We start from the raw sequence: 20528 nt of genomic DNA on the forward strand, positions 1-20528 counted from the left end.
AGACCCGCTCACTAGGATATACTACACTCCTAGTAGTTTGTATTCAAGGGTACTGTGAAAAAAATGGATTGCTCCCTTTAAAAATGCAGCTACGAGAACATAGCTACATTAGTACAAACCCCACAGTACACAGAAGCAGTCTAACCTGCCCGGCTTGGGCAGGGCACTGACTCTGAGCATTTTGAATGGCAGCTTGAAGATGAAAGGAACAGGCCACTCATCAGCTGTAGGATTGGGGGGTGTCTATATCTGGTTGTGCAGGTGACTGCCCTCCTCCCTTACCCCCCACTGTCTATTAAGTTATCTCACAGTGTAAACAAAGCCAACAATGATTACAACCCCTTGGGTGTTATTGTAATATTGGAGTCTGCTCCGTGTTAAAAGAATAATTGCTCCCTTAATTTTTTTAAATTGGTGTTATTAATAGGAGCACAGAGTAACCGAGCATGACGCAGTATTCTTTCTTTTACTGGAAGGTTATTAAATGGCTGTTTTATAAACACTGCACACACAAAGGTAATTATGAAAAGGAAGGCAGAATTAACAACGGGGAAAGGATCGTTTGTTTCAGTCCATCTCAACAAATCTCATTCTCACTGCTGTGGACGGGCAGCCACTTTATTACCGAAACAGCTGATGGCTGATAGTGTTATCTTTTATTGCTGAGGCATTTAATCCCTGTGTGACAGATGTCACTGGTCCGGCTGGTACCAAGCTAGCAGATCTTTGCATATCATGCAGAGTGCACGTGATAGCCAACCTGCCTGGGCTTGTAGACTGGACTCAACTCCAGGGAGTCTGGGACTCTTTGGGACCCTATTCCTTTCCATATGGGTACAACTTTCCTCGTCCCGGAAGCTAGCTAGCTACATCTGCTGGGGAATTGGGCTGTAGCAACAGAGATAGAGAAACAGGGATAGAAAGGACTTTAGAAGCCATCTTGTATAGTCTCTTTGGGTTTCAGTGAGCTGGAGTTTCAAAGAGAAGTTGGTAAGAAGTCTTATTCAAGATTCCATAGCTTGTGGATAGCTGGAGTTCAGTTTACCCAGAGTTCCTGGTTTTGCTACCCAATCACATGAGATGCTTAATAGGTTTTGGTCAAACAGGCCCAGGAACACTACTATCTCTATATAGATTTCTCTCTACCTTTCTCTGCTATCAGCTTCCTTACCTCTTGGGAAAGCTGGGTAAGATTTCACACCTGAGGCAGGGGTGGCTCCCCATGTCTGACCCTTGGCAAGCGGAGGCTAATGGAGCTGCTGGCAGAGTCAGGGACTCTCTTTGGAACTGCAAAGCCAAGGCTCAGAGTGGATGGTCTTGAGATGCCAAAGACCAAGTTGTTTGATGTGGTAAGTAAAACTTAATGTCTGTTCAACTTTAGCCCTGTTTATCAGGCTCCAGAGCCAAGGGCTTGGTCCAAGTCTTGATCTGTGTCTCAGTCAGTGCCTGGATGCTTAAATAACAATGTCATGCAGTTGGATACCTCAAGACATTCAGGTAAAGCTTTTAGTCTCCAAAGCAAGAGTTTGCCACCTCTCCCAGCTGAGGTAAAGTAGATAAATAAGTAAAATAAAAGACAACAAAACCTTCCCATCCTATTAAGAGAATCAGAAAAAAAAATGTGAGGACCTATCCATCAAGTATGTGAAGTGGAGAGGACTTTTCAAGCTTAAAAACAAATTAAGGTATAGCCAAACCCCATGGTAAGCAAAGTCCAAAGACAAAGAGCATAGCAAAGTTTATCAAATACAGTTCATATATTTAAATCCATTAATAATATACAACACAGTTTGCATATCCTTTTCTTTCAAATTGAGAAAATTATAACTCGGTGAGAAAATTGACAAAAACATAAAAGGGGTTTTATCAAAGAAAATTCAGCCAACTGTTGTCAGCCCTGGGGGGTGCGGACACTTGTAGCATCCTATCTCACGGGAGGAGGCTCTTCCTGACGATGGAGTTGGCTTTTCTTGTGCTCAAACTCCTGACCCTTGGCATTAGAGGAAGTTCTGAGAACCATATTGGGGTAAGAGCATTCCATCAAGGTACTGGGTCACATTCATAAGACACCAGGGAAAGGGAGGAAGAAGGACCACTCAGTCACAGGTCTACACCTATGCCCTGCTCCCTCTACTTCCACCCGGTCTAACGTCCACCCTGGTCTTTAAAATGATCACTGGCTATCTTCAGAGTTCACCAGGACCAAGACTCTCAACACTCAGTCTTCTAAGAAGACGTTTCACAGCAAAGCCTTTGTACATAAGGAAGGATGTGATTTCTGGTAGACAGCGGTTGGTACACTGGGAGTAATGCTTTAACCTTCCACTGAAGAGCTGTGTGAGGCCTGAAGGCATCAGCTCAAACATCAGTGGAATGAGAAGTTGGGGCTTAGATGAGCTGAGAGTTTTCTTTTCTCAAGTGATGGGCCAGCACCCTAACCATGGTGAGGTGCCAGAGATGCTGTGTTATCCAGCCCTGGCTTACCCCTTAGAATCTCGGGAGCCCTTTGCTTCAGTATCTTAGGAGGAGGTTCGTCATTCCCAGAGGATGGTTTGTGCTTCCTGGCTTTGATGGAGGTGGAGGTCCTTTAAGATGTGGTGAATTTCATACTCTTGACAGTTCTTTTCCTCTCAGATTCGTACCACGTGGAGGAAGGATGGAAGAGAAGAATTTTGTTCTTGCCAGCAGCTCTGCCTGCATATTCCATAGCTTCTCGTGGCCTCTAAAATAAGCCAATGCCTTAGCATGACCAGACATTTATAATCTGATCCCTGCAACCTGCTCAGATCAATCTCCTCTATGGCCATGCCTAGTGGCCTACATGTTTGGAACATGCTAGCTTTCATCAGCCTGCAAGACTTTGTGCGTCCGTTGTTATCTATGCCCTCATCCGGTCTGTCTGTCTGTCTGTCTGTCTGTCTGTCTGTTTGTTCCTCTTCAATTTTCTCCATTCTTCCTAATAGGTGTCTCAGCTCCCAGCATCCTCCTCCACACCTGGGTCTCACTCTCCACATCCCTCTACCCTAGGTTATTCCTCTGAGTGCCCTGAGCATCTTGAAGCCTGGTACGCTTCATCATTTATGATAATCATTTCTCTAAATTGTTTTTCTCCTTGAGAGACTGTTTATTTTAAGGGACCCTGTGTATTTTATTACCACTACATCCAAAAGGTTTTAACAAGCTTTGTATATAAAAAATACCCAAGGGGGCTGGAGAGATGTCTCACTGGTTAACAGCACTGACTGCTTTTTCAGAGGTCCTGAGTTCAATTCCCAGCAACCACATGGTGGCTCACAACCATCTGTAATGGGATTCGATGCCCTCTTCTTGTGTGTCTGAAGAGAGCAACAGTGTACTCACATAAAATAAATAAATACATCTTTAAAAAAAGTTTAAAAAAATACCCCAAACATGCATGTCAAATGAGAGTTAAAAATACCACCTCCACTCAAATCCTACTATAGTCTACACACCTCCATCCCACTAATGAAAAGTCTGCATTACCAGAGGCAAGGAGAGTAAGAAATTACATTGGAAAGCCCTAGAAACCCATGAATATTTCAGGTTCTACTACTTAAATCGATATATACCAGAGACATAGCACGATGCCCATCAAGCCATTTACATAAGGACCCATCCCCACCACAACCATGTTCCTTACATCTTCTAAACAGCCACTGTTTTCACAGAAAAAAAAATCCTATTAGAATTAATTAAGAGATTCCACGTTGATTTTTACATGTAATTTGAAATTCAATCAGCTTTGAAAAAAAAAAAACGAAGGAAATGCCTATATCCAAACAATGATTTAAGCTATTATTTTGCACACCACACACACACACACAAAGGGACAGAGGAGGTCATCTCATCCCATTTTGCTCTAACATCAACTGAGCCTGCTGCCGTCAGCCATTGGGTACTAATGGTTGTTCTGGTGAATTTTTTGTGCAGCTTTACCTAGGTCCCTGTCTGTGTTCTCATGGATGTTTGCTTTACAGTATTTTGTCCTCCTTTGCTAGAAGTTCAACAACCCCCAACATGTATCCACTCCAGGAACTATGGTCAAGAGAGAAAGGCTGGGTATGTGCTACCTGCATGCACAGATCCATTCTGCTCGCCGTTGGCCTGTTGTCTTCCTATTCGTTGTGTAAACTTTTGACATTCCTCCATTGTAGATATACAATGGTCTCCTTGGCTTAGGAAGAACTGTGTCTGCTTGTAGTCTCATGCTAATTATGTTCCCTAAAACCAATTGGCAGGAAGACACTAAGGGACCCTGCCCCCAGTTGGTTCTGATTGGTAAATAAAGATGTCAACAGCCAATGGCTGGGCAGGACAGATGGAGGTGGGACTTGTAGGATTCTTGGGCTAGGGACAGACAGGAGAAGAAGAAGGGAGATCCACCCTCATGGGAGAAGGAGAGAAAGGTACCTCGCCCGAGGAGGTGTAGTTGCCATGTAGGAAGAGCGGCCCGAAGAGGCCTCCCCGCCCCAACCCCTGCAACTGAGTATAGGCCAGCAAAAATGGAATATAGAGTTTAGTAAATAATGAGATGGGAATATTGGAGAGAGTGGATTAGCCATGTGGAGGTTAGGAAGTGGCCCAGCCATTGAGCTGTTTAAGGCATAAATATAAAGGCTGTGTGTGTGTGTGTGTGTCTGTATTTCATTCAAGAACCCAGAACATTGGGATGGGTAGAGAGGAGCCCGAAGCCTCGAGCTCAGTTGAATAGATTGATTGGGTATTACAACAAAGAACCGAGAAACAAACTCAGATTCATGTGTGAAGATGTTTTGAAGTTCAAAGCTGTCTCTGCTCCAGGATCTTTGCACATTGCGAAGTTTAAAATGAAACTAGAAAACCAGGACTTGGAAGTGGCTCAGTGGTAGAGCAACTACCAACATGTACAGAGCACTGTGTTCCATACTGACGTCCAGAGACAGAAGAGACAGACAGACAGAGGAAAAGGCAGATGCAAATCTATCCAACATGCATAGAATGTAGGTTAAAGCCAAACAATGACTTGTAAAAGACAAAATATTGCAAGAAAAGACAACAAATTCTGGCACTTAAAGACAGATCTGTGCTTCATTTTTTTCTAATTTTCTCTATATTCAAAATCACACATGACGCAGTACGTTAATAACAGAACTTGTAGTGGGAAAAGCATAACTTTAGAGGAGAGAATCTGGCCTTAGTATTAAGACAATGCAGAACCATGACCTACTTCCAGTTACAAATGCAGTCCTGGCCTCTTTGTTCCAAATTTCTAGTTCAATTTCCTGCCAGAGTTCTTAATGCACGGTAGCAAGGTCAGCTCTTAATCAGTCCTTAATCACCGTAGCGTGGAGCTACAACGGCGTGGGCTCTGGCAATCATCTCCTTGAGAGCAATCCCTCTGCCACACATTTCAGAAGGAAGGATGAGTCACTCCAGTACAGGCTTGCTGGTGGGGAGAAACAAAAAGCCCCAGGGGAACAGTGAAGCCATGCCCACGGGAGCCCACTGGACTGAAAGGCCAACTCTTATCCACAGAGGTTTTTTGAAAGCTTAAGAAGAACATTTCCTTCTTTTAGGTTGATTCAATCTAAATTAATTCATTTGGGAATTGAAAAAGACAAAGAAAGCTTGAGCCACTGTTAAGCTTAAGAACAAACAGGACAATAGTAGGAAACAGCTGCTCTGACTATCTGCCTTTTGTGTTTAATTCATTCTAATGACCACGGAGCTGGAGGGTGAAAGGACACCTCCTTCCGTGTATATTGGCGAAAGGATCTTTCTTTCTATGTATGTTGATGTCCTGTTGCTGCTCTAACAAATCACTCCAATTTCATTAAAACAACTGGAAATTCAGGCCAGACAACCTGAGTTCAACCTTTACATGTTGGAAGCAGAGACCTGACTAATACAGTTGTCTTCTGACTTATGCATGGGTACAGTGGCATGAGATTATGTACACATATACACAGTGAATAAAATGTGAAACACACACACACACACACACACACACACACACACACACACATCATGCCTATCCTCTTCCATGCCTTCCATCCAGATTCTGATCCTCCTGCCTCCTCTTAAAAGGATCCTTCTGATTTCTTTCCACCTGTGTAAGTATTTCAGGACACTCTTCCCGTGGTAGGGTCCTTCATCACATCTGCACCATCCATCTTATCATCCGTAGTAGTTGTCACCGGTCCCAAGGATTGGGATATTGACAATTCAGAGAGACAAAGGGCGTTATTCAACCTACAAGTCCATGGGATGGAAATCTCTTTCTGGGTATACCTAAGGAATACAACTGAAAATATAAAGGTAATAAAGACATCAGTACCTGATATGTATCACAGAATGGCTCAGAAATATCCCCAAATTAAAGATTACTCCTCTTTGACTGCCTCCATTGATTTTCCTGACAAAGACGAACATTTAAAATAAATTCACCTTTCATCTTGCAACTGTAACTTTAATTTTTTTCAATGCCTATTTTTAATGATGGTTCTTAAGTGCTTAAACCTCTCTTTTAGCCCACCACCCTCCAGAGGTAGTGGGAAATAGAGAATATAGGAAAGTGGACCGGTTTAGAAATGGTTCTTTGGAGCAACTCCCATCTGTGTTGACTGGAAATCGGCAGTTCAGTTCACAGGTCAGCAAAGGCAGTTTGATCCGTTGCAAACACCAGCAGTCCAGTTTGGTCAAGTCAGGATAGCAAACAGGAATCAGCAGTGGTGGCACTACCTAGCAGAGACAGCCAGGCCTCAGCCTCAGTGCCAAGCAGCAGGAAGGACCAGGAGGAACTCCAGGAGAAGTTCTCAGCTCTGCCTCTCAGGGAAGCTAAGATCAGCTCAAGACCCACAAGCATCGCACAGCTAGCTCTATAAGCAAGCCAGGATCAACCTCCATCACTGTCCGTCCAGTCCTGTTTATACCCTCCAAACATCAAGTGTCCTCCACAGGTCTTGCCCCAGCACACGAGACTGTCTCAGCTGACAGCACTCTGCATGAAAGCCGCGACACACTACCAGAAATTTTTTGGTGGGTTTTTCTTTATGGAGTCAGGACAAATGGAGTTCCACTACCTACTGTAAGGCGAACCAGTGTATGCCTGTTGTTAGCAACATGCTAACAACATCATCATGTGTCCTTTCACTTGCTGCTTTAGCAGAACACCCTCTCTTCCGTGTCTGCCCCAGCTAAACGTTCTTTCACGAGTCTGCCTTAGCCTTTCACCTGTGCCCACTTCAGGAAAACACTCCCTCACGTGTTTGCCCCAGCACAACACCATCCAACACAACTCACTCTCCAAAGAACCCTTAGGTTTCCACTTCATATCCCGCATTCTGTTTAAGAATTGTCCTTTTCTCTAACATTAACAGTCTTTACACAATAGAAATAATTATAAGAACTGTCACATTTTCATACAGGGCTTATGTACAATATAGTCAAATAATAGTCTAACAAAACAACCTTAAATTTCTATCAATACACAATGAAAAACCCTAAATATCTATCAATATACAATAATTCAAACAAAATAACTTTAAATTTCTATCAATATACAACAATTAAGGGAAAAACTTAGATTTCTATCAATATACAAGGTCTTAGTTAGGGTTTTACTGCTGTGAAGAGACACCCTGACCAAGTCTTATAAAGGACAACATTTAATTGGGGCTGGCTTACAGGTTCAGAGGTTCAGTCCATTATCATCAAGGTGGGAGCATGGCAGCCTCCAGGCAGGCATGGTGCAGGAGGAGCTGAGAGTTCTACATCTTCATCTGAAGGCTGCTAGTAGAATACTGGATTCCAGATGGCTAGGAAGAGGGTCTTAACGCCCACACCCACAGTGACATACCTACTCCAACAGGGCCACGCCTTCTAATAGTGCCACTTCCTGGGTTGAGCATATACAACCCACCACATACAATAATTAGCAAAAAAATTAAATTTCTATTAATATACAGTAATTAAACAAAAATCTTAAATGTCTATTGATCTACAATAATTAAACAAAAACCTACATTTCTATCAATATCTATTAATATAGAATAATTAAACCAAAAAATCTTATATTTCTATCAATATAGAATACAATAATTAAACAAAACAATGTACCACCCTAGATGATACAACTATAACACATAAAGTGACCAAAATTACTCCCCCCAACTTAAGGGATTGACACGACGGTCTTCTTAGATATATTTGTTTCCTGATGAATTGGGGTGAAGAATTCTTGTTTTGGGGCCTCAAGGGAAAAAAATTATTAGTCTGAGAAAAGCTAGCTGTAGCATCTATTGCCCAGTCTCTCCATAATTGCCATTATTTCCATTAAATTGAATAATTACACAATCACTCTTTTCAGAACTTAAAGCAGTTGTCCATTGAAACCCTGAAAATGTGTCAATGGCAAGGTGTATATACCAAATTTGCAAAGAGGAACACATCCATCTGCCAGATGTCATTTCTTTGTACCCACCAAGGTTACTACCAGCAGGTAATGGAGCTTGGTTTGCATTTAAAATATTCCCTATAGACCCCTGTGTTTGAACATGTGGTCTCTAGCAGGTGATACTGTCTTGGGAAGCTGGAATCTAGCTTCAGAAGGTGTATTCTAGCTCTAGGAGGAGCTTTCTGGCCTAGCTTTGGAGGTGTGATGACCACCATTGTAGTGTGAACAGCTACATGCTAACACTGCACACCACTCCTGCCACCATGCTTTCCTTGTTCCCTCAAAACGTGTGAGCCAAAATAAACCCTTGTGTTGCTTCTTGTTGGGCACTTGGCAGCAATGACTGCAGAGTAGCTAATACAGTCCCTTGTATAGGAGCGTGTCCATCCCTCATTGGTCCATGTCTTGCTCTGACCTCAGAAGGAACCACTGTGATAAATGGCGGATACCTGCACATATAATGTACTGCCTAGGGCTGGTTATTGTCCTTCTAGTGCGGAGAGCTGGTGGTGACTATCTGTGGGACTTGGACTTTAGTGGTTTTGGACTCAGACCCTGATGGTTTGGACTTGGATGCTGGTGAACCTGCTTGTACAGAGTGGACCCTTTTCTCACTTTACTGCTTGAGGTTTGCAGGTACTAGTTTTAGTTTTTCATTTTGCTTTTTTTTTCTTAGTTTGTCTTTGATTTTAGATTTTTATTTTTACATATTTTAAATTTTCTTCATTAATTATCTTCAATTCCTCTTTTCTACCTACTCACTTTTGTTGCCTTTTACTTACTTTTTTAAGTTTTTATTAATAAATGTTAAGCATACAAAGTAAGACATTTCCCTGAAACATTTCTGTATCCGCACATAACTAAGGTCCTGTACCCCCCTCTCCTTTCTCCGTCACATCCCTAGTCAATCCCCCTGACTTCAGGCCCCCTCCTCTACCTACGCTTCAGCACTTGAAAGTCGGTATCTTTGTGGGACTGGCTTGTTAAATACAACAGGGAGATGTCCACATCTATATTCTTCTTTTTAAATGACAATTTCACTCTTCAGCTGAGCATGTTTTTCTTGTCCTTCTGTTTCTACGCATTGCTGTCAATCAGTTGGTGGGTGTTGCAGCCCTGGTGTATCTTCATGAGCCCATCCTGATCAGGAAGTGCGGTCCTCTTAAGTGCTGTTGAATTCTGGCTGAGGTATTAAGTACTCTGACTGAGGATTGTTGTATCTGTGTTCATGGTGTTGATTATGCTTTTCTCTCGTTACTATACCCACCTGGTTTTGGTATCTCAGTAGTTGAGGCTCAAAAAATGATACTGGAAGCTTCTCTCCTCTTTCTATTTTATGGAATAGTTTGAGAAGCATTGGTGTGGGCTTTTCCTTAAAGACTTGATAGAAATCACCAATGAATTGGCCTGGTCTGGCCTTTTTTGTTATTGTTGTTAATATGTTAATATAATCTTTTAAATTACTATTTTAATTTTGCTGCTTTTTTGTTTGTTTTAAATTAGCTCTTTGAGAATTTAAATCATACATTTGGTTATATTTATCCCTTCCCCTAACTCCTCCCAGATCCTCCACATCCCTTTTCCTACCTTCTGGGTTTGTGTTTTTTGTTTTGTTTTGTTTTGGGCCATCAAGTACAGCTTCTGTTGTCCTGATACTCTTGGATATGTGGTCTTCTGCTGAAGAGTGCTCTGTCCAACCTTATCAGGGGCCACACCCTGAAAATGTGTCCTCCCTGTCCTGGCAGCTCTCAATTGCAAAGAGCTCACCAGCTAGGTGTGTGACTAGGCCCACCTCCCCTCCTCATGCTGGGATCTTGCCCACCTCCCCTCTTCATGCTGAGATTTTGACTGGCTTGAGCCTGAAGGTCACAATGTTGTGAGCTCATGTGTGTAACCACCCTACTGTGCCCAGAAACCACTATACCTCATTGCCATCCCCTGCCTCTGGCTCTTATCGGCTTTCAGTATAGATGTTTTCTATCTTCTTAGTTCAGTTTTGATAGTTTAATGTGTATCTATACATTTATCAATTTCTTCTAGAGTTTTCCAGTTCACTGGATCATTTTTCAAACATTCCCTATCGACTGTTAGATATCTGGATTTCAGTTGTATCTCTGGTATACTTCCTTAGTTTCCCTCTAATATTATTAATGTGTATCTTCTTATTTCTATCAGTCGTTTTGGTTAAGATTGTATCGGTTATATTTATCCTAAAACAAGTCTTTGTTACTGTGGTAGTATGAATATGCTTGGCTCAGGGAGTGGCACCATTAAGAGGAAGTTGGAGTTGGAGGAAGTGTGTCACTGTGGGGGGTGAGCTTTGAGGTCCTCCTCCTAGCTTCCTAGAAGACTCAGTCTTTTAATGATCTTCAGATGACGAGGTAGAATTCTCAGCTCCTCCTGCTCCATACCTGCCTGGATGCTGCCATGTTCCCATCTCGACAATAATGAACCTTCTGAACCTTCAATACAGCTCAGTTTAAATGTTGTCCTTATAAGAGTTGTCTTGGTCACGGTGTCTATTCACAGCTATAAAATCTTTACTAAGACAGTTACATTGGCCTTTGTATTATTTTAGTTATCATTTGATCAATAGATGTTTTGAACTTGACTCTATTTCTTTTGAATTTGGCTTGTTTTTATTTTTCTGTGACCTTGACCTGCATCATTAGATTATTTTGGACACCTCTCTGTCCTGTCCAGCAGGGCAATAAACAGGGCTTCTGGGGAGGTCGCCTGAAAGAGAATGGGGTGGGGGGGGGAAGCAGGCAAAGATGCAAGGAATGACAACCTGTCTATAATCTGATCAGATTGCCATTTTTACTTTTTCACACACTGGTTATATACAAAAAAGGGCAGGATGTGGGGAAGGGGATGACGTAGGAGTGTGGGTGTTCAGGGTGAGTACAGATATCTTCCAGAACAGAGTGTCAGCTGGGTGAAGGTTCAGGGGACAGACCACTATGACTCCGCCTATGATTCACTTGTCTTTATCTAAGTTGCTACTATCCACCAAGGTTACCTATCTACAAGGTCTATGACTAGCCAAGCTTGGCAGCCTTCCACCAAAGCTTCCTGTTTATAATAACTCCCAGCTATCTGTTTCAGTGTTTTTCCACAGAGACCCAAGACTTGGTATTAGCAGGCATGTATGTCAGGCCTATGGTTGATTTTAGGTCTTCAGTGTATAAGCAGGGCTGCTCCTGACACCTTTCTTTTTCACTGCAGAAATTTATACCTATAAATGTTTCTCTAAGATCCACTTTTAATTCACCTTTACCTTGCATTACTAGACGGTGTAGACACTGACCATTCCTATCAGCAAAGACAAAGAGATGGCAAGTGTGTCAGGACCTAGGGTCCAATCCCTTTGACGAAGAGGCTTTAGCAGAACATTATAAAATCTCAATGACCCTTGGCCAAGGAGCATTCAGGGAAGTAAAACTGGCTAACCATCCCTCACCAGACAACAGTAGCAGTGAAAATTCTCCCCAAGGGCAGGAAAAACCCCCATGTCAAATCAGAAATTAAAATAATGAAATCTCTTGATCATTCCCATATTATTAAGCTTTTGCACATAATTGACACCACACACACACACACACACACAAATTACATCATTCTAGAGCACACTGAGAGGAGAGCTGCTGGGAAGAATTGTGGAGTTTAGCTACCTACAGGAGGAGCCCCATAGGCTATTCAAACAGATGGTATGTGCCCTCCAGTACTGTCACCAGAAAGGGATCGCCCACAGGTATTTAAAGCTCGAAAACATTTTAGTAGATGGCAAAGAAAATATAAAACTTATTGATTTCAAATTGGGCACAAGGCTAATCATGGGCCAGAAGCTCGCAACTTTCTGTGGGACTCTCCCTGACTGCAACACAGAACTCTTTGAAAGTGAAGAGTTGATGGCCATGCACTTGATGTCTGGAACTTGGGGGCTGTGCTCTGCTTTGTGTCACACAGATGCCTCCCTTCCCAGGGACATACCTATGAGGGAGCAAAGCAGAAGATCTTGGCAGGAAAGTACCCTGTAAGATTCAAGCTGTCACCAGGTCTTTGGGATGTGATTGCTAAGTTGCTAACTGTAAACCCTGGACAAGGCCAACAGTACAAGATACTGTGAGCTTCCAATGGCTGAAGCATGACAATGAAGGTTCCCCCAGTTCCTTTAGAGAGAATGGTCATCATGGGTGTCATGAGACATAAGCAATGAGAGATAAAGGAAAGTTTACAGGAGAAAAAGTTTGGCCAGGTGATGGGTACTTATTTGATGCTGAAGCAACAGTCACCCTGGAAAGACAACTCAATAAAAGAACTAAGCCCAGGCAGTGGGATCAAACCTTGAAACCTACAGGGCCAATCATGAAACAACAAATAGCTATAAAAAGGGGATCTAGTGTGCCTACCTTTCACACATTCAATTTGCCCACTCTACCTGAAAGTCCTGAGAAGGGAAAAAGACTACAATGACGTACAGCTTCCTGTCCACCCTGAGCTGCCTGAACAAGAAGACAACTCCCATTCGCAGAATCTGCCCCCAGTGTATCCACAAGGCTCACTCCATGAGCAGCACCTGGGGGAGACAGAGCAGTGACCCCTCAGATGAAAGCTGGACCAGAGTCTTCAGAGGATTCATCACTGGAAATCTACTCCAGCCAGTCATGCATGGATGTGTCCAAAGCTGACTCTAATACTTCAAAGAGCAAGGTGTCTTCACAGGGTGTTTTATCCCACCATGCACTGTGGAGGAAGCCCAGTGTAAGAACACCAACATACCTAGTGAAAAGAACAACTCATCTCTTCCACAAACTTCACCTCAGGAGGAGACAGCTCCATGACATGACTACAGCTGGGTCAGAGGACAACATGACCTCACAGGATAGATCACCTCCATTCTCCAGCAAGGAGGCCCAAGGTGAGGGTTCCACTATACGAGAAAGAGAGTCCAGTCTGTCTTCCCCAAATACACCCCAGGGACACCTCCATGGCAGGTGTCAGATTGCACCCAGGGCTCCCTTTAATAGGCGGGTCTGGGAGACATGGAGAATGGGCTTTATAAAGGCTGGGGAACCTTATATTCTTCTTACCATTCCAAAAGAGAGCGCAGCTAACCAGCAACAGAACAGGCTGTGAGTTAAAAGAGAGCAGCTGTGGTAACAGGAGAAGCTCCGATGCGCTTCTGCATTTAGGCTTTTTTTTTTTAATAGTTCTTTTCTTTAAAGAAAAAATATGTATTTACTGTATGTGCACGGGGGTTAACTTGGTGGAGTCAGTTCTGCCTTTACACCATGTCTGTCCTGAGGGATGGATTAAGGTCTCCAGGCTTGGGAGCAAATGCCTTTACACGCTGAACTGTTTTCTGGACTAAATGAGATGCTTTGAAATAAACAGATTATAAAAATATACATTTTAGGGGTTGGTGGTAATGTATGATCACACCCGAAATCCAATCCCACAGTAACTTCCTGAGTAACTTGTATACGTACGCAGCAGAGGACAGTGTGCTGATGCTGGGTAAGGGTGCTGGAGAAGGGTGGGTGAAGGAAGCAATGGAGCACCCAGAGAGTGGAGAGCAGCTTGCTGAGGATGCAGACAGATGCAGGAGTGAGCCAGGCAGGATTTCCCATGGCTGGGTACCAGTGGGAAGCCATGTCTACATCACAAGCTGAAACTAAGAGCAAACTGTTCCTGTGTCTGCAGAAGAACAGTGTGGTTTGTGGGGATGGGGACAGGGGAAGGAGTGTCACATACACCCTTCTCAGATCCCCTGGGACCTGAGGACTGAGCAAGAATTCTGTGAGGCTTCACATGGCTCATGGTTGTCCTGACTCTGCCCTCTAGGTAGGTTCACAATGGGTGGTGGTTCCACAATTGTGCCAGGCAAGTGAGGTGCCATGGAACTCAGAAATTCTGTAAACGAGGTACCATGGGGTGTGGGTCATCACCAGGGAAACAGGTCTCAGGGGATCGTCCATGAGTAGTGAGATCATCAGCCGCCTGTCTCCTGATGTACCTGTGAGCCATTAGAAGAGACAGTGGGTACTGGAAGCTGAGAAGAACCCCAGAGGGCCTGGCCTCCTTGTGTTTGTGTCCAAGGTGACTGTTGCTGACCAGATTGGAGCCAGGACCAGAGCGATGAGAGTGCAGGGAGTGTCTACCTGGTGCTCATTTGGAGGTAGAGTGTTCAGGAACAGGTGAGGCTATTGCTTATGGTGCAGCTCTCAAAAACCATCCTGGCTTGCTAGACAGCTTGCTCCTAACCCACCAAGATGCAGAAATCTTCACAACTCACCCCAGCAATAGTGTTGGTAAGACTGCTTGTTGGTTTTGCAACCTGAGTCATCTGGATGCACTCTTCTGTACTCTATATCTGGACAAACAGACATGAAAATACACACACACACATAGACACTCACACACAGACACAGACACACACACACAGAGACACACACACACACCTCTCTAGACATTCCTTGTGCACAGTTGATGCTCGTGAAATTTGCTTGAAATGGAGAGACTCTACATTCTAAGCAAAGTAATTTCGTATTTTGTGTGACTCTAGGCGTCCCTCCCAATCAGTTTGCTCTTGTCTCCACTCCCATCTGAAACATTAACCACCTCCTCTACTGCTTCATAGGAGCCACGTGAAGCCAGTACGTGCCATGGTGCACACTTTACCCCAGAGCATCAGGTGAGGCCCACCTACTGTGCTCTGAGTGGAGCCAAGGTGAGGGCTGGAAGGTTTGACAGTGGAATTCAGAGCTGCAGCTGGTTCCAAGCATGATCATGAATAAGAATCTGTTGATGGAGAAACAACTGAGACCCTTTGGTCTCACAGTGAGGGCTCTTCTTTGGGTGGCTTAAGGGCTCCTGCCACCTTCCACCACCTAAGAAAACTCAGGGACTTGAGGGGTCATAGTCACACCCCTCCTCAGTCCCACACTCTAGTACACCCTGCCTTTCTTATTTTCAATAGTATCCCACACAAAGATGCAAGCCGCCTTTCTCCTGATAGCAGGTAGGGATGTTGCTGTTACTGCAGCTTTGTGTCTCCAGGCAGCAGGCTGAGAAAGTCTGGTGCCTTTGATACCTGTGTGACCCTGTGCTAGGGCTACCAAAGGACTCCTGGGACTACACTCAACAAGGGCCAAAGCCTTCATCTGCATGGTGCACAGGGCAGGAGATGCCCCTCAACCCTAACACACTGGACAGAAGAAGGACACACAGGAGATTCTCCTTTGCTCAAGTCATGGGGAAGGCATGATTGGATAACACTTGGTAATCTTACCAAAACTCCCTGTTTTCAGGTCTCCTTGAGGGAAGACGCTCCTGTTCATTGACAGAGAAGTAGAACCAGAGCCAGATGGATTTGGGGCAACAAAAGAAGTAAAATGTGTTCTGATTGCGGGAGCGTCCAGCACCTTGCCCTGACCCTTTGTTGTGGGAGAACACCGAGGGAGGCAGCTTGGAGAAGTTCCTCACTGGGAGCAGTTCCCCTCTCTCCTGGCAGGAGCTGAGTGATCAGGGCAAGGTGCATCTCAAGTCTCCTCCATCCACCACCTCCATTTGCTGCGAGGATGGGACAAGGAGAGTCAGCTGGTGTCACCGCCCTTTCAGTCACCTAGGCATGGACACTACTTCTCCAGCAAGAAGTCTCAAGAAAGACTGCTATCTGCAAGAGCCAGACATACATATAGAACAGTGGCAGTCACTGTGTGAGTGTGTGTGTGTCTTTATACTTGGGTCCCCTGTAAGACACTGGCATCAACCAATACCAGGAGAAGTTCTTGGCTGCCCCTCTCTCAGCGAAGTGAAGATCAGCAAAGACGAGCAGTGCACAGCTAGCTCTATCAGCAAGCCAAGCTCCGCCTCCATCACTGTCTGTCGAGTTCCGTTTATAAACATCACGTGTGCTCCACGGGTCTCGCCTCAGCACGTCTTACCTCAGGACGTGAGTCTATCTCGGCTGACACTACTCTTCCAGTCAGCCTGAGTCCACAGAAGCGGCAAGAAGCTGCAGCACACCACCGGAAGCTTTTTTGTTACATTTCTCTCTGTGGAGTCCTGACAAATGGAGCTCAACCGTGCAATGCAAGATGGATCAATACATGCGTGTTATTAGTGAAGAATCCTTCATCACGTGTCCTTTCATGTGTTTGCTTTATCAGAACATCCTTCTCCTGTGTCTGCTTCAGTGAAACGTACCTTCATGAGTCTGCCTTAGTCTTGCACCTGTATCCACTTCAGGAAAACACTCCTTCACGTATTTGTTCCAGCAAAACACCATCCAATACAACCGACTTTCCAAAGACCCCTTAGGTTTCCACTTCGTGTAACTATGATTCCAGTAGGATTTTTAATGATAAAAATGTTTAAAATACTTGATTTGATTAGCAATTAACGGGTCTTATTTTAGAGGCTCAGAATTTCTAACCATCACTACCATGATCTAACGACATGTCCGTCAATGTGTGGATAAGTGTAGAGTTCTAACCCTAATCCTTTCTCTAAGGGGAATAGGCAGGCATAAGACAAGAGAATAACTCCAGCTCAGAATCGGTGTTCACCCATTTCCTAAACGGGACCCATTAAGATCAGACCAGTGAGAAGGAATGACTACAGAACCTTCTGACTAGAAGTCCTGCAGGCCTCTGCGAGCATCTGCTACCCGTTCTCAGTGGGGCCCATGAAGCCCCACCCACAGCCACATCCATTTTACAGCTAATAGTTTTATAATGAGATTATCTGATTTCCCAAGAGTGAGAAGTCTGTAGACTTGTCAAGTTGAAGTCTGGGTCCTGCGGGATACATTGGCTTATTATAGGTAGGCACAATGACCATTGCAAGAGCAAAAGTCTGAGAACGGAGGGATACACAGGAATGCATACATAGGAACACAGTCACACACTCATGCACTCACACACTCATGCACACACAAACTCACACAGTTTCTCATGCACACTCACTTACACACATACACTTACACTTATACATACACACTCTCACAAATTCTCACACATAAACATACTCAGTCTCTCATGCACACTCACACACTCTCAGACACACTCGCTTATATGCATACACACACTCATACACACTTGCTTTTACACACTCTCACACCCTTACATACACTCACTTTTATACAAGCTCACTTATTCTCACACACATACATAATCTCTTATGCACACTCATACACACATACATACACACATTCTCACACACACACTTTTGCACACTCTCACTCACATATACACTCACACACACTGCCTTAAACACACACTCATACGCATACACACATTTACACATGCACACTCTCATACATTCTGTCTCACACTCACATTCTCTCTCTCTCTCTCTCTCTCTCTCTCTCTCTCTCTCTCTCTCTCTCTCCATCCATCTCTGCTCTCTCCTCAGGAACTTGATTTTAAGTTGATAATAAATACTCCAAAGTCCTTGATAGTCCTCTGAACAAGCAAAATGACTGATAATTGTTGCTCAAAGCTTGTTTTAAGTCTCTGACTTAGAACACAGCTAGCAAAGTACTGGACTATTTTAGAATTTCATAGATGTTAAAGAAAAAATATTCCTTCTCTGCTTGAAAGGACAAAAACCTGAAGCATCTAGACAGTGTGGCTTCCTACACCAGCTATTCTCTATGATGGAAATCAGCACGCATTGTTTTTAGTAAGTTACGTTTTCACTAGTTTGCATTCCACGAATCCAGGATTTTAAATCCTAGGATATCTATAATTCTCATCTTTGTATGTCATAGCATGAATTTCTCTGGCAAGTCAAGACCTAGCACAAATCAGACATGCATGTTATCTGATTATCAAACATGTAGATAGCGTGTTCTGAACTGTGTCACTGCAGGCTGGAGCTGCCCAGGATGTCTGTGTGTTCGTTGTTCTTTATGTGTGACTACCTCAACGTAAGCTTCAGTGCATGTAGCTGAATTCTTTTTTTTTTTTTAAAGTAAAGCATTTCTTCAAACATTTAAAATTCAGACCAGTTACCTCAGGTTGCCTAAGTTAATGATAATTAATTATTTTTCCCATGTTTATTATATTTTAATTAAATCACCGCAGTGACTGATAGTTCTAAAATGATTCAAGCAACATGAAAATATTTTTAAAGGCATAATTACCTCTTAGAAGTGCAATTAAAACTATGAGCTATATTTAAAAGCCTTCCTTTGTGTGATGCTGAGATCAAACATCGTTTTCCATGGAGAAATGTTACCTGAGATATTAAATACCCAGCCCAAAGTATAAAGCTTTCATTGATACTTTCCGATTAGCCTCATGCTCCTCCCAAGATCTTACCTCAAAACACTGAGGTGACAATTTTCATATTCTGTAAACCACAGCCATCATAGCCAATGGACACACTTGCACAAACACCAACACCGTAGTCTGCACTTGCCTTGTGAGAAAAAAGAGACCTGGAATATTTGGGCAAAGCTACAAACAAAGATACAGCTCTTGGAAGGGGCACCAGGTTAGGGTCAGCATCTAGCACTTTCTAATGTGAAGCTGGTTCCTAGTTCTGATACTTTATTTTGAGGAGAGTTTGTAAGTGGCAGCTGTGAGTGGTTGGCACACTATTTAAGAAACAGTATTAAGTTCTCCCAAACAATCTATTTGATGTTTTCTAGTTATACAATTGGATTGGTGATTGATAACTTTTATTTATACAGGATTGGTTCTTTCGGTGCTGGTTTGAAAACCAAAAGCTTGGCGATGAGGCTGTCCGTCAGTGGGTGGAATGGTTGCTAGCATATTCAAAGCCCTAGGTTCAATCTCCATCATAAAAAAAAAAAAAAATGGTGACTCGTGCTTGTTATTCTAACATTTAGAAAGTGGTAAGACAGGGATTCAAGGTTATCCTTAGCTACATAGTGAAGTTTGAGACCAGTATGAGATACAGGAGACCCTCTTCCCCCCAAAAAAAGGAACCCTTGATGGAATGATATTGTAATATATTATAATGTTATAGCTGACCAATCAGGGAGTGGAAACTGCTTCCTATGAAGCCAGATGTGCCACGAGCAAGCATGTGCGGCAGCTGGGTGACAGTGCACAGAGGTCCCTTCAAGTCTCATCTCTACTTTGGGTATTTGATATTTTTTCATAATAAGAAGGGAGAGGGAGAAATCAATTCGAGCTGATGATAGCTAGAAGAAAATAAGGCTGATTACTAGCTTTGCTGGGTCACCTCAGCCCAACCGCCATTCAGACATGATTGACCCTTAGGTAAACAGTGAAGGGATTTCTGTGTGAGTGTCCTGTGATTTTTTTTTTTTTTTTTTTTTTTTTGCCAATTATCGGCCCCTCATTTGGTGAGAATTGATCATGATTCTGATTCTGGTTCCCTGTGAAAATAGGTGTGTAGGCATGAGCACACCCACACCTGCACTTTTTAAAATGTATAATTACACCCTTTCCTTGTTCCCAAGAGGATTTAAGATATTTGTGCCCATGTGAAATCAAACTTAAATAGTTTTGCCATTTAAAATTTCTCTCCCTAAAATAAAGCCCCATGAATATTTATTTTGCATTTGCATAAAAAAGGCAAAACACCTTGTCATGAGACCCTTTTGTTCAGTGGCTCACATCACTCAAGCTTGTGATGAACGAAGTGCCTATTTATACACAGAGTGTTACATTTGCTTCTGATTAGATAAGAAAAGTTACCTTGTTTCGGATTTTGCTGCTCTCCAGTAACATCTATTGCAAAATTTCCTGTCATGGTTTCTTGAGCTGTTTTTTTTTTTGGGGGGGGGTTAGAAATATGAGGTCTTCTGCCTTATACATGTGAACACGGGCACCCATACCTCTCGCTGCTGGAAAGATGAGTTCTGCAACAGTGTTACCATCTTACACCCATCTTTTGTAAAAACTTGAGGATCAAGAAACATAGCCACTCCCTTGCTAAACTAGAAAGGAACCAAGTCTCCAAAGACAGCTTTCACTGCTCACAGGCTTAAAAGTAGGAGGGGAAAAAACGTTCAATTGAAGCAGGGAATTACCGCATTCCTCCCACTTAAAATCAGTTTGCAGAATGA

At 43.3% G+C, this 20528-nt stretch overlaps 1 pseudogene; it reads left to right on the forward strand.

The window, feature by feature from the left end:
* Nucleotides 1-1954: 1954 nt before the first annotated feature.
* LOC114622642 lies at nucleotides 1955-13594 on the forward strand (annotated as a pseudogene).
* The last annotated feature ends 6934 nt before the right edge of the window (nucleotides 13595-20528 follow it).

The sequence above is a fragment of the Grammomys surdaster genome, unplaced genomic scaffold (assembly GCF_004785775.1).
Source record: "Grammomys surdaster isolate TR1022 unplaced genomic scaffold, NIH_TR_1.0 190, whole genome shotgun sequence".
NCBI lineage: Eukaryota > Metazoa > Chordata > Mammalia > Rodentia > Muridae > Grammomys > Grammomys surdaster.